Source organism: Amblyomma mixtum, chromosome 1 (genome assembly GCF_055824585.1).
Source record: "Amblyomma mixtum isolate Tamu chromosome 1, ASM5582458v1, whole genome shotgun sequence".
NCBI classification, from domain to species: domain Eukaryota; kingdom Metazoa; phylum Arthropoda; class Arachnida; order Ixodida; family Ixodidae; genus Amblyomma; species Amblyomma mixtum.
In genome coordinates this window covers 314,963,712-314,975,715 of record NC_143012.1, presented here as the reverse complement: position 1 = coordinate 314,975,715, position 12,004 = coordinate 314,963,712, and the positions used below count along the sequence as shown (strand labels likewise).

General features: G+C 49.8%; 1 protein-coding gene across 2 annotated transcripts in view; it reads left to right on the top strand.

Moving 5' to 3' along the window:
• Positions 1-12,004, top strand: part of LOC149372532 (vascular endothelial growth factor receptor 1-like) — a 76,618-nt gene that overhangs the window by 35,194 nt on the left and 29,420 nt on the right. The window lies entirely within an intron of this gene.

The window sequence follows — 12,004 nt, the reverse complement described above, 5'->3', positions numbered from 1 at the left end:
GTGATGCCCGCGAAGTGGGCGCATCGAAAGCCCTTGATGGGCAAGACACAGGGAATTAAAATATATAAAAGAAACGTAGTGACCTCTGGGTTACTCCTTTGCATCAGGGCCTACCATGATGCCTTGCTCGTGGGGTTGCAAAAGTGCGTCAGAGACAGCAAAGGTCCCTGCTCCACGCCTTGAAAAACACTCCTTCCTTTCGCTACTTCTTTATCGTCTTTTCCTTCTTTCTTTCTTCTTGCCTGCGTGGCGGGTGCGTGGACTAAGCGCGAAAGGACAGCGCCGAAGACTTTTCCGCTTCGCCGCGAAGCTGGCATCCTCGAGCCGTACCGGCGCGGGCGGAGCGCCGAGGCCGACACCGCGGCGGTACGTGTTGCAATGCGTCGAAACGCAATGTACCGCACCCGCCCACGCGGCCCTTCGAGCGCCCAAGCTGCGCGCGCATGCTCGGTGCGTCCGAGTTCGTGCGCCCTTCGCTCCGTGTCTGTAGAAACCGGTATAGCACGCGGTGTTCGAGAAAAGAAAGGAACATTATTCCGCTCTCTGACTTGGTGTGAAAGTATGAGTTAAACAAATGGAAAGTGTGTTTCCCTGAAGGTGGAAAGGCGCCGTTATTTGCGGTAGAGCTGAGGTGAAATATGCGTGGCTTCAAATTTCTCCTTTATTTTTTTTTTCTAGCCAGGGGAAGGAAGGAGGGTCACTGAGCAACTACGAAGCCGAAATTCATGGTCATAGAAATATAAAAGCCATCATCATCATCATCCAGGTCGCGTCTAGATCGAGTGCAGAAAAAATCTTGGTCTATCTTGGTTCAAACAGCTCTGACTGCGGCTAAAGCATTCTGTTTTGAACTCAAGGTCGTAAGCTAGATTTTGCATTACCAACTGCAAAATGTGTAAAACGAAAGAGGACTGCGCGCAGGAATTTCATCTCTCGGGGTCGAAATTGGCGCGAAATTGACGACGACCTAAACAGATCGCCATGCTGATTTCGAATGCCATACCCAGATATTAAAGCGACGGGCCATATAGTTATAACTTTCCCATTGTCGCTGTCCTTCAAGTCCCTGTCCCTACCGTTACCTTGTTTCATGCTCTGCTTCAGTAATCAATTATATGTTGTTTGGTTATTACCCGCTGCTTTAGTCGGCGCGGTACGATTTCAATAAAAGTTAGTTCTGTGGTTGTCTATGAGGCCTGAAATTACTTTCAGCAGGCTTGTGAGAATGTTTCGACCTCAAATAGATTCTCCAGACTCTGTTCAATGTCACAAAGGTCGCCGCCACGCGCGATCTAGCCAATTGTACGTCGTCGGCCCAAAACAGGGCCCTCATAAGTATGAGCTTTGATCCTAGGAAGGCTTAACGAGCGTGCGCGTCCTACGCTGAATCTGGTAATTTCTTTGGGATCGAATCAAAGGGCGCCGATTCTTCAGAAAAACGAAAGGAAGCCTTTCAAAATCCCGGCTCCGAGTTTCTGAAGGAAGCCTAACTTATTGCCCTCATGCAAGCCTTCTACATCGCCGAATTATTGATCGAGTTATCACTTTCGGCGAGCTAAATATACATCGTCAATAAACAAAAACAGACATTTAATTAAAATTTTCACGAAATGAAAACATCTATTCTCCGAGGCTGGAAAAGGAAATTTCCGTGGAAGCCAAGCGATTGACTCCTGATTGGTCAATTTCTCTTTATTTGGCTTCACAGCCCACCTTCGCCTTCTACTAGCGGTACCGGGGAAATATTTTTATGTTTGTGTTAGTGTACTATCGGCAGCGAAATTTTACGGGAAGTGGGCATGCGGAAAAGAATTTATTCCAGCGCAGTAACACAAGCCAATCGCCTGAAATGTATGAAGATATCAAGAAACGTACCCCTCCGCCAAAAGTAGCCGAGCAACAGTTTTTTTTGCTTCTCAACCGTATAACGAAGCCTTTAAAGCACCCCTAAAGATCGAAAGGTGTCAAGACGCGAGGACAAGGGTTCACCTTTACAGATTGAGAGGTTATAGGGCTGCCATAGGTGCTTCGCTACGAGGCTAAAAAACAAACCGGCTGCCCGGTTACTTCTGGCAAATACTGTACATGTTGCTTCCTCTGGTAATAATACCAGACCGTTTGGTACCGAGGTGTAGCAACAATTAATGTTTTCCCGATAAATCGCGTCCCGCACACTTTTGCTTCCGACAGTACATGGTGTGGGAGCGACACGAAGATCATCCTTCGCTCACCGTGGACTGTGCAGCAGCCGTCATCTTAGGTCTAATCTAGCGTTAAAAAAATTGCTGAGGCTCAGATTGGCTAAGCCTGGGGAATGCGAAGCATATTAGTGGCTAGGCTTGGTAATACATGGCTTTCCTTGGTTGAATACTTGGTCATTTTAATACAACCACTAGAAGCCTTCGTCGTGGGGGAAGACAACGGCATGGCTACAGCGGAACGCCGACTAACCCCGAGACGCGCGTTGGGTGAGCGCCTGGATTGCCACGGAAGCCGCGTCTGCCTGCCCGGTGGAGCGAGCGTTTCACCTACACCGAGTGTGAACGCGCGTTCGAAATGCGCGGGAATGCGCGGGTGTGACGGCTAGGGGTCCCACGGCGACGGCGCGAGGTGGAGGCCGGCTCTCTCATCCGATGTCACGTGGTGTGATGTCACGGTGTCACGTGGCGTGACGGCTAGGGGTCCGACGGCGCGAGGTGGAGGCCGGCTCTCTCATCCGATGTCACGTGGTGTGACGTCACGGTGTCACGTGGTGTGACGTCACGGTGTCACGTGGGGGTCCACGGCGACGGCGTGAGTGGTAGCTCTAGCAATATGCTTCGCATAAAATTATAAAATGCGGTTGACATTGAAGAGGACACGCCGGAGAGCCAAACACGCGCAGCGCACACTTCGTGGGCTGGCATGTATTCAAATCACGACTGTCGCGACGGGCGCCGCTTATCGGCACTTGAGCAGCTTTCCGTTCAGCGCGCACCTCCTATCGCACGTAAGAGAGCGAAGCGTAGAAGCCGCGAACAGGGTCGCTATCTTTTCGCGCTCTCGTTCCGTCTGGTTTCCGCGCTGTGTGCAACGGTTTTTGCGAGCCGAGTGAATGGACTTGTCTTTTGAATTAGCGTCGTCTTCCGGTCTCTTTCATTGGCGTATTCACGGTGTCTTTTGAAAGCCTTCTTTTTAAGAGTTCAGCTGGCTCTCTCAAATTGCACAGGTTACAAAGTTTATTTACAAGTGCACAACCCCCGCTCTCAGGCACGAGTGGCAATTAATACTGAACCATGCTGAGAAAAGCTGCTCACTCGCTTCAAAGTGGCACTTTGACATAGTGTCTCAGACTGCTGCACTTTTTGGGCGCTAGCGTGACACGATCCCTGCAAGAGTGTATAAAAGTTGCTCTCGGAACAGAATTCAAGCGGCATTTCCTTGAAACTATACGATGTTCTCAATTTCAGCCGTCGTCTCCACGGGAGCTCTTTTATTTATTTTTATTTACACATACTGCAGTCATAGAGACCAAGCAGGGGGGCAACATTCAAAAAGCAAAAATAATATCAAACACAGACGTGCACCAGAGTAGCGCGCCATCCATGCACTATCATTTTATACAGCACTCTGACCCAAACGATCGCGATCGTTGTAGCCCTTTGACTGGATCCGCACTGTCAGATCTCTCCACCGCGGTTTGCATGTACCTTGCAGCAGACCTTTGGCCGCCGTGATCTGTACACCCGGAAGTGTTTTGAGCTTGGGTTTCGGGTCCCCATCCAGGATGCCCTGTCCCCTTTCGAGGTTGCCACAGTATCTCCACACCTGAGTGGACACCAAAGAAAGAACGGAAAACACTGTACGCGTCCAGAGGGCTGAGTCAGAGTAAGAACGAGGAAGTTGAGCCTGTGCGCGTTTGCTTGTATAGGTTGTAATTGTGCCGCTTGATGCAGTGGTGTTCGGTGAGGCCTTATTATGCGAAAAAAAGAGACTGACGTCTTTTATTGCATTATTTGTAACATTACGATATGTTACGAGCTTACTTGCGTCGGACGGGAAGGTTCAAACCATATATATCTAGGAGGCTATATGCTGAAATGTATCTCCACATGAGATTGGCTCACCAAAAAACAAACAAAAAAAAAACAAAGTGGCGGTTATGAGTCGAGCAACTATTGATGTATTTATGTAGTGTGTGTGCGCGCGCAGGCGGGAAGGTGTTGGGGGGATGCGTGTGAGCGTGCGTTTATTTTTTAGCATTTTTTCAAAACACATGCAGGCCTATTGAACAAATAATACTTGTAAAATCTTAGCGCACAGCTCAAGGTATTTGCAAACGTTGTTGCTAGGCGTCTTAGAGGTTACGTGACATCTCTAGCGTGCACATGGGCCTAGTGCGTTCTTCCTGTATTCCGCTTGTGAGTTGAGAGAAACAGGGCCGTCGGATGTGAGTTGTCCCATTCCTTCCTGTGACATCAACCGCAGGCCTAACCTTTCAGGCGGAGGGACAGCGCCTTTGTTTTCTGCAAAGCCCACGGGAGCGTCTCGCTGCCGCAGGTCTTGTACAGGTGTTTGATAGCAGCTGAAGGAAGAAGAGCAATAAAAAACAAAAGGAAATGCACCTCGTGGTGCGCGTGGCCCTATTCGTCTCGTGGAAAGAAACACTTCTCCCCCCGACACCGGTTGCGCATGCGCGCTTCTCGAGGACGTCTTTCTCTGCCGCCCGGAAGAGGGGACGGTCTCTCGTTCCGCCGGAAGCGCTCCTGCGCGGAATCGTTGTCCGCCCTGCGCTTTTCCGGTTGCGGAAACATCCGCTGACGCGTTTCTGCTGCCAGCAGCCTAGGCGACCTGTACAGCCACGTCACCGAGCAAAGCCTTGAACGTGGAGTTATCAGCTACGGGGCGATTAAAAATGCACTTTGCGGCAGCTCACTGACGTAACTTGATTAGGGTAGTAATCATGACGCTTCTCTCTGCTGTGCGCAGCAATTGCGCACAGCAGGTTACCAATATCCCTCAAGAGAAAAGTATACAACAGCTGTATCCTACCGGTACTCACCTATGGGGCAGAAACGTGGAGGCTAACAAAGAGGGTTCCGCTTAAGTTAAGGACAACGCAGCGAGCTATGGAAAGAAAAATGATAGGTGTAACGTTAAGAGATCGGAAGCGGGCGGAGGGGGTGAGGGAACAGACGCGCGTTAATGATATCCTAGTTGAAATCAAGAGGAAGAAGTGGGCTTGGGCAGGGCATGTAATGCGAAGGCAAGATAACCGCTGGTCCTTAAGGGTAACAGAGTGGATTCCAAGTGAAGGCAAGCGTAGCAGGGGGCGGCAGAAAATTAGGTGGGCGGATGAGATTAAGAAATTTGCGGGAATATGGTGGCCGTGGCTGGCGAAGGACAGGGTTAATTGGAGGGACATGGGAGAGGCCTTTGCCCTGAAGTGGGCGTAGTCAGGCTGATGATGATGATGATGACGACGACTGCTTTCATCTGGTAATAAATAGTGCTTACGCACTGTATTCAGGAGTTTACAAGACCCCATGTATGCCAGCCCTGAAGGTGCAAACTACTAAAGCAAAGTGCTCTCTTCGCCTAGACCTTTGACGACATCTATGTTAAACCACTACGTTCAGTCAGGCGTGCTGGGTGAAGAAACAGAGCTGTCTCCTTTCTCTTCATGTTGTTTTTGTTCTGAATCAACCTGCAGCTAAAGCAAGTTTTTTGGGACAAAGTAAGTGCATCGCGCAAAGCGGGCTTCATGCTCGTGGTTGCCTCGTAATTGAATACTAGCGACATGATTTATTCCTAGAGCGGCTTTGCTCGGAATGTAAAGCCGGTGGATTACTTGAAAGATGACCAGTTGACTTGAGTGGACGTGCGTGAGCCAAGCCCTGACCGGGAGATTACTGTGCCCTTAGGTGACAGAGTTAAGGTTTTGAGGACACCAGCGGTGCATCCTTAGATCGATCGTTTTTATGCGTTTTTATGCGTGTTTGTGCATCTTTTGTAATGTACAAGTTTTTATACACGAGGGTTCAACAAAAAAGAAAGAAATAGGCATTGCTGCGAGATCTACATAGTGTGAACAATTTTATCTCGTTAGTAAAAATATTCCAGTTGCAACAGACGGGCGTTACCTATCCTTCTGATGCATGTCAGCAAACAGAGTTTGACCTGAAGGATCCCCTCTCACGTTAGCATGCGCTAATGTATCAGAGAAAACCAAAACAGAGTTCTGGCAGTGCTTTTAATTGTTATGAGGCTTGGTTGCTACTTCTTACATTTTTTTTGTGTGTGTTTATTCCATGCACTGCTGCGGAGTTAGCGCCTGGAGAACGTATAGACATGATCTGCAGAGCAAGGATGTGCCGCAATCTTACGGAGCACGATATTTTTATGTGCGCTGAACGTCTGTACATGTTTTCCTTTTTTCCTTGTTGACAGCCGCTGGGGCAGATGATGAGGCACTCTTTGCGGCCTTGGCTTTCACATGCTCTAAGCTGCCGGCCTTTGCGACTGTTTCAGTTAGCGAACTGCTTGAGTGTTGCCAAGCGACCTACCTACGGACGAGAATAAATTCGTGCTCACCCTCGACGCGTCACGCTGTGGGGCAGCGCTTCGTATAAAAAGCTACTTTCTTTTCCTCTTCATCGATGCTAGCGAATTGAGCAAAGTCTGTATGTTCTCCGCACTGCTTTTATCGACACAGGCACGCTTAGGCGTACTTTGTTTTTGGCGCTTCATAATACTTTTTCCAGGGAATGAAGGAATTGGTTCATGGCACTTTCGCGTGGTTGCTTCTCAGTAAAAAATTTAACCGTATTTCCCACGGCTTTCATCCATTTCGCGGCCTGATTGCATAGGCATAACGTTGTGCTGTCGTTGCTAACAAGTATCGGCACATTTCGCGCAAGTAAATGTAGCATGCCTTGCTTATAGTGACACCAAATCAAATACTCGACTAACAGATTACTCAGTGTAATACAGTCCCCTATCTATGGTCGTAAAGTATCCAGGGAGCACCCTCCACGAGCGTGTATGTTAGGCCAAACACTTTCCCAGTATTTTCCACAGCGCGAACGTTAAAGAGCGGGGAGGGTGCGAGAACGCCTTGGAGGCGTTTCCAGCGCACGGAGCCTTTGTGTTTTCCCCGAGCAGCCAGCGAGCCGCGTCCTGTTTGGTAATAATGGGTTTATATTGGCGCCGATCAAAAGACCGCTGCTGCGGGCCGGCCGTGACGATACCGGTTTCGAAGAGCTCATCATCCTTCACCCCCGCGTAGTACTGGCACGCTCGTACGCTCCGGCTCTACCAAGCGGAGTCTGTGACGCTGCACTTGCGTCATAGGCGCGGAGCAGTATAGGCGCCTCGGGGGTATTTTGTAACCTTCGGGCGGGAGAGTGGAGAGTTTTAGTGTTTCTAGTCCGCCGGAGTACGGGTTGCATGAGCTTAGCTCGTTGACAGTAAAATCGCACATCAGGCGTGGACGCGTTAATTAGTCGGATGGGCCGCAATTTCGAAAGAACAAGCTGAAGTGCGGCTTGATGGATTCCCGTATATAACTTGCGCATCTAATATTTACGACGAGACTTTGTCTGGCAGCGCTGTAATCTGTGAAAAGCTTTGCAGCGGGTTAACAGTTGTGAACACAAAAAAGTATTTCCTTCTACAATTCGCCCTCAATTGAGTTATTTTTGTTCTTCTTTGTCCTTGCGTCTTTCTTAAAGGCAAACGTTAATGCATACAGCTCAGTAAGGTTCATTTGCTTAGCAATTCATAACTTCATAGCTATGACCTTAAACAATATTGAGCATATTGTAACTGGGAGGGGGCACAAAGCTTAAAAGAATGGTTCATATTGTTTAATCACGTTTATTTGGTTAACGCAATGTTACAGCCATATTGCCTTTCAGAATATCGATTACCTTGTTTCGGGGAGCGTCCTTGAAACTTGGGATGTTTAGAGCAGCGAAATACACACAGGCGTCCTTGAGACACAAAACATGAGGCGCAATGCTCACTACGTGGCCAGGCACAAGCTTCAAGTGTGAGCGTGTCGCCTCGCCATGTAGTGGTGCGATACAGAAGCAGCAGTCAAATCGAACCTGAAACGAAACATTTTTCTAATGGCCCATTCCACGAAGGGTTCTGCAAAAAGCGTGGCTACGACTGAGACGCGTGTTTAATTTTTATTTATTCAAATACCTCACGGGCTCCGACTGGAGTATTATGTGAGGGGGGTTACATAAACGGGGTGGGAAAAAGAAGCAAGTAGAACATGGTGATTTTAACATCGTTATACAAGTAACAAGCAACCAACCAGAAAATAGAACTAAATTGAAAAACTAAATTGAAAAACACACCACAGAACACACATAATAAGCCACATCCTTCATGAAATTCGGCAAAGCTTGTTGCCACTGTTCAACTCGTGGGTACATATACTTTCTTCCAACTATTAGCGAACAAGTGACTGACGAGCACATGTTCCTTATCTGTAGCACTAGACGACGAGCGCAGCTAAGCCACACGAAAACACTACGTTTTTCCACCGTAAAGCTTGGTGCGGAGATGGGCATTGCCGGACATCCGCTGAAGGCCATAAGATCACAGAACTCGTTCCCCTCCGTCGGAATTCACATTAAGCGCGTGTCCGTTCACTCCTGATAAATATCTCCTGAAGAAGCAGTGTTAGGCCCCCTTTCCTTCTGTATGCTTCTGTGTTGGGGGTGCATTTTCACCAGAAGATCGTTTCCACCGACTAGTCCCATATGACTAGTCCAGAATCGAACCCTGCTTCCGTTCGCGCCTTCGGCGGTGCCTCGCGCACCGGACGAGAGCGCTCGCGCCGGGCTGTCTCCCCCTGCGGAGCGGTCGGCCATCGGCACCGACTGCTTGTCCGGCGGATGTGCGCCGCGGCGGGGATTTCCTCCGTCGCTGCCGGCTGACAACGGCCGATAGCAAGCGTCTCGGCGGCCGCCAGCGCAGGAACTGTTGCGACGGTCGCAGGAGGAAAGAAAGCAAGCGAGGAGGCTCGCGACTCATGCGACGGCAACAGCCTGCGACGCCCGTTGCTTGTTCGCTCGCTCTGCGCTTCGAAGTCGCCGTTGGCGCAGCTGGCGCGCACCCGGCTTGATTAGGGCCACGTGGCGAACTGACCTCGAAGAAGACAACTGCGAGGGCGCCAGAACGATGGGGAGGGCGGTGCCGGCGCCTCTTCATCTACGAGAATAGGTGGCGGCTGGCTCTCCAGTGTGCTTGCGTGTACAGTCAGGCCCGAATGAAACGCGCAAACGCATATTTCGTGCTATTCAGTTTTGGAGCAAGATATTTCTTTACAACCGATTCATCCATACGCACTTTTGTAGACCGTTTTCATGAATAAGGCGAGTTGCATGCTGCAGCTGAAAGTGTACATGTACAATGTTTTGTTTTGTTCACAGGCGCTGTTTGCATTTCATTGCGACCTGACCGTAGTACGTACTGAACTCGTGCGCACACTTGATACGAATACTCTTTACTTCGCTCACATAGCTTTATTTATTTATTTTTTTTTTTGCGAGGGGCGGGGGGGGGGGGGGGTTGCCCCGAGCACATGCAAGCGGTATTTTCTTATTCCCCAAACCACTATTGTTTGCATTTATCTCTGTTATACATTCGCGAGGTGGTGACCGTTCTCGCAACTTCGGCTTAGGTGTATGGAGGTCCGCATAAACGAGAATTGAGGAAGCGCTTGTGTTGTCGCTGCTAACAAAAGGCAATAACAGCGCGACCAGCGAAATGCGTGTTATGATATCTTGCTGTAGATAAAAGGGAAAGTGATCTGAGTGGCTATCGTTCGCACGGAGCGAAGTTCAGGTCGACTGCGGTTATTGGCCTCTAATGATTAGTGAAAGTCATTAGTGGACTGTGGGGCGACATTATTTATTGTTGGCTGCTTGCTGCTCGGTATGATATTTCAGCCGGCAAGGGGCTCAGGAAGATAATTTTTTCCCTTTCGCAATCCAGACAGAGCTGCGGTGTTTCTTTTGATGGTGTTGTCAAGCCCTGCAAAGTACACAGACAGCACGGACAATTGGAAACGTTAGCTTAATTCCAAGCTGCAGCACGAAACAACTTGCTGGCCGCGCACACGCCAAGAGTATGGTTGGTTTATGGTGGTTTGAACGTCCCAAAGCGGCTCAGGTGATGAGGGACGCCGTAGCGAGTGGCTCTGGAAATTTCGACCGCCTGAGATTCTTTAATGTGCACTGACATCGCACAGTACACCGGCCTCCCGAATTTCGCCTCCATCGAAATTCGACCGCCGCGACCGGGATCGAACCCGCGTCTTTCAGCTCAGCAGCCGAGCGCCATAACCACTGAGCCACCGTGTCGGCTGCTTGTCAAGAGGAGAGAACACATCAGCAGTCAACGTCTTCAGAAAAGCCTTTGAAAGCACTCGGTGGGAAGGTCTAGGTTGGGCTGGGTTACTCGGAAACGACGCTTTTTCTCAGGGAAACACCATGTCTCAGCGAGAAAGTACGAGGGGAGTTTAGAGGGCTTTATACGGGTCATAGATTCCCTATGTACACTCCTGAAAATTCAGGCGCTTTTACGACGTGGTCGAAATTAATCCAAATCCCTCCACTACGGCGTATGTCAAAGGCTATGTGCAGCTTCGCAACGTTAAACCGAAGATAGCATAGCATAGGATTCCATAGCATCAGAACACAAATCAACACGACTCAACGCAACACAACGCAACACAACGCCACATAACGCAACATAACAAAACTCTACGCAACACAACGCAACATAACATAACTCATAAAAACACATAACAGGACACATAACACAGCACATTATACAAGACATAACAAACACATAATATAACATTTCCCTGCTGGCGACTGGCGGCGTTACCGGCATACTTCAGAAAGTAAGCAAGACGCGGAAGCGAAAAGCTGCTCATCTGCTCCTACTTACAGCGTAGCTCATAACCGAAGCTTTCGTTGGCCCAGAAAACGCAACACACGGCCAGAAGGGCACAGCCTCTCCGCTGTCCCTGTCTCCCTCGCGCACTTCTTCGCACCTAACCAACTAGCGCGGCAAGTGAAAGGCCGCGTAGCCGCTGACGCCCGTCACAAGCCTCCCACACCACCTCTCAGAAATTACAGAAACATAACTGGCGCCGACACTGGGGACGCGGTGCGCATTCCGTTCAAGCTAACGGCCATCGCCCCGACAAGTCTCGAGAAAGTGCGGCAGCGGACTGCGCAGGCCAGCAGCCTCGCGTAATCGGAGCGGCGATAAAGAGCAGCGAGAAGCTGGAGGCGCGTCAACGTGGTCGAAAATGCAAACAACCGTGCAATACGAGAAATGGGGCGGAAGGAACTAATCCGGGAGAGGACTTGCTAAGAATAGCAACGCCGGCCAGAAAACGGCCGCACTCAGGTTTTTCCACGCGTCTTGCAGCGGTTTGTTGATTTTTTTTTTTTCCCAGTGCAGGTTAAACTCACCACGTCGAGCGTCGTCTTTATTTAGCTCGGGCAGAGTCCTTTTCATCTAATTACATCAAAAGAAGTTCAGTAAAGTTCAGTGCTAGGTAGCGACGAAGGATCGAGTGCGGGGGTGGAACGGGGCAATGAATAAGTCGCCTCACGTCCTTCAAGATGAAGCTAATGTTCTGGAAGTAAATTGTTTTGCCCTCGAACGACGCTGGGAGACGAGAAAGCGACGCAGGTCGATAGTGAAGCCGGCTTGGGCGATCTCGGCTCCACGATGGGTCTTTACAGCCAATCGCCGGAACTCTGCATCGCGAGTGCTCGCTTGATATATATGGCCAGGCCAGTCGTACTGAAGCCCAAACGATCGTGCAGCTATTGCTCTGTCTCGAGGGAGGCTAGAAGATGGAGGTGGGGGAGGAGGGAGGGAGTGTTGCTTGCAGCGAATGACCCACGCGTCCGACGCCTACGCCAGCGTGCAAATTTCATTGCCGTCTAGAAACGCTGCTGCTGGGGTGCGGACCTCATGAAAA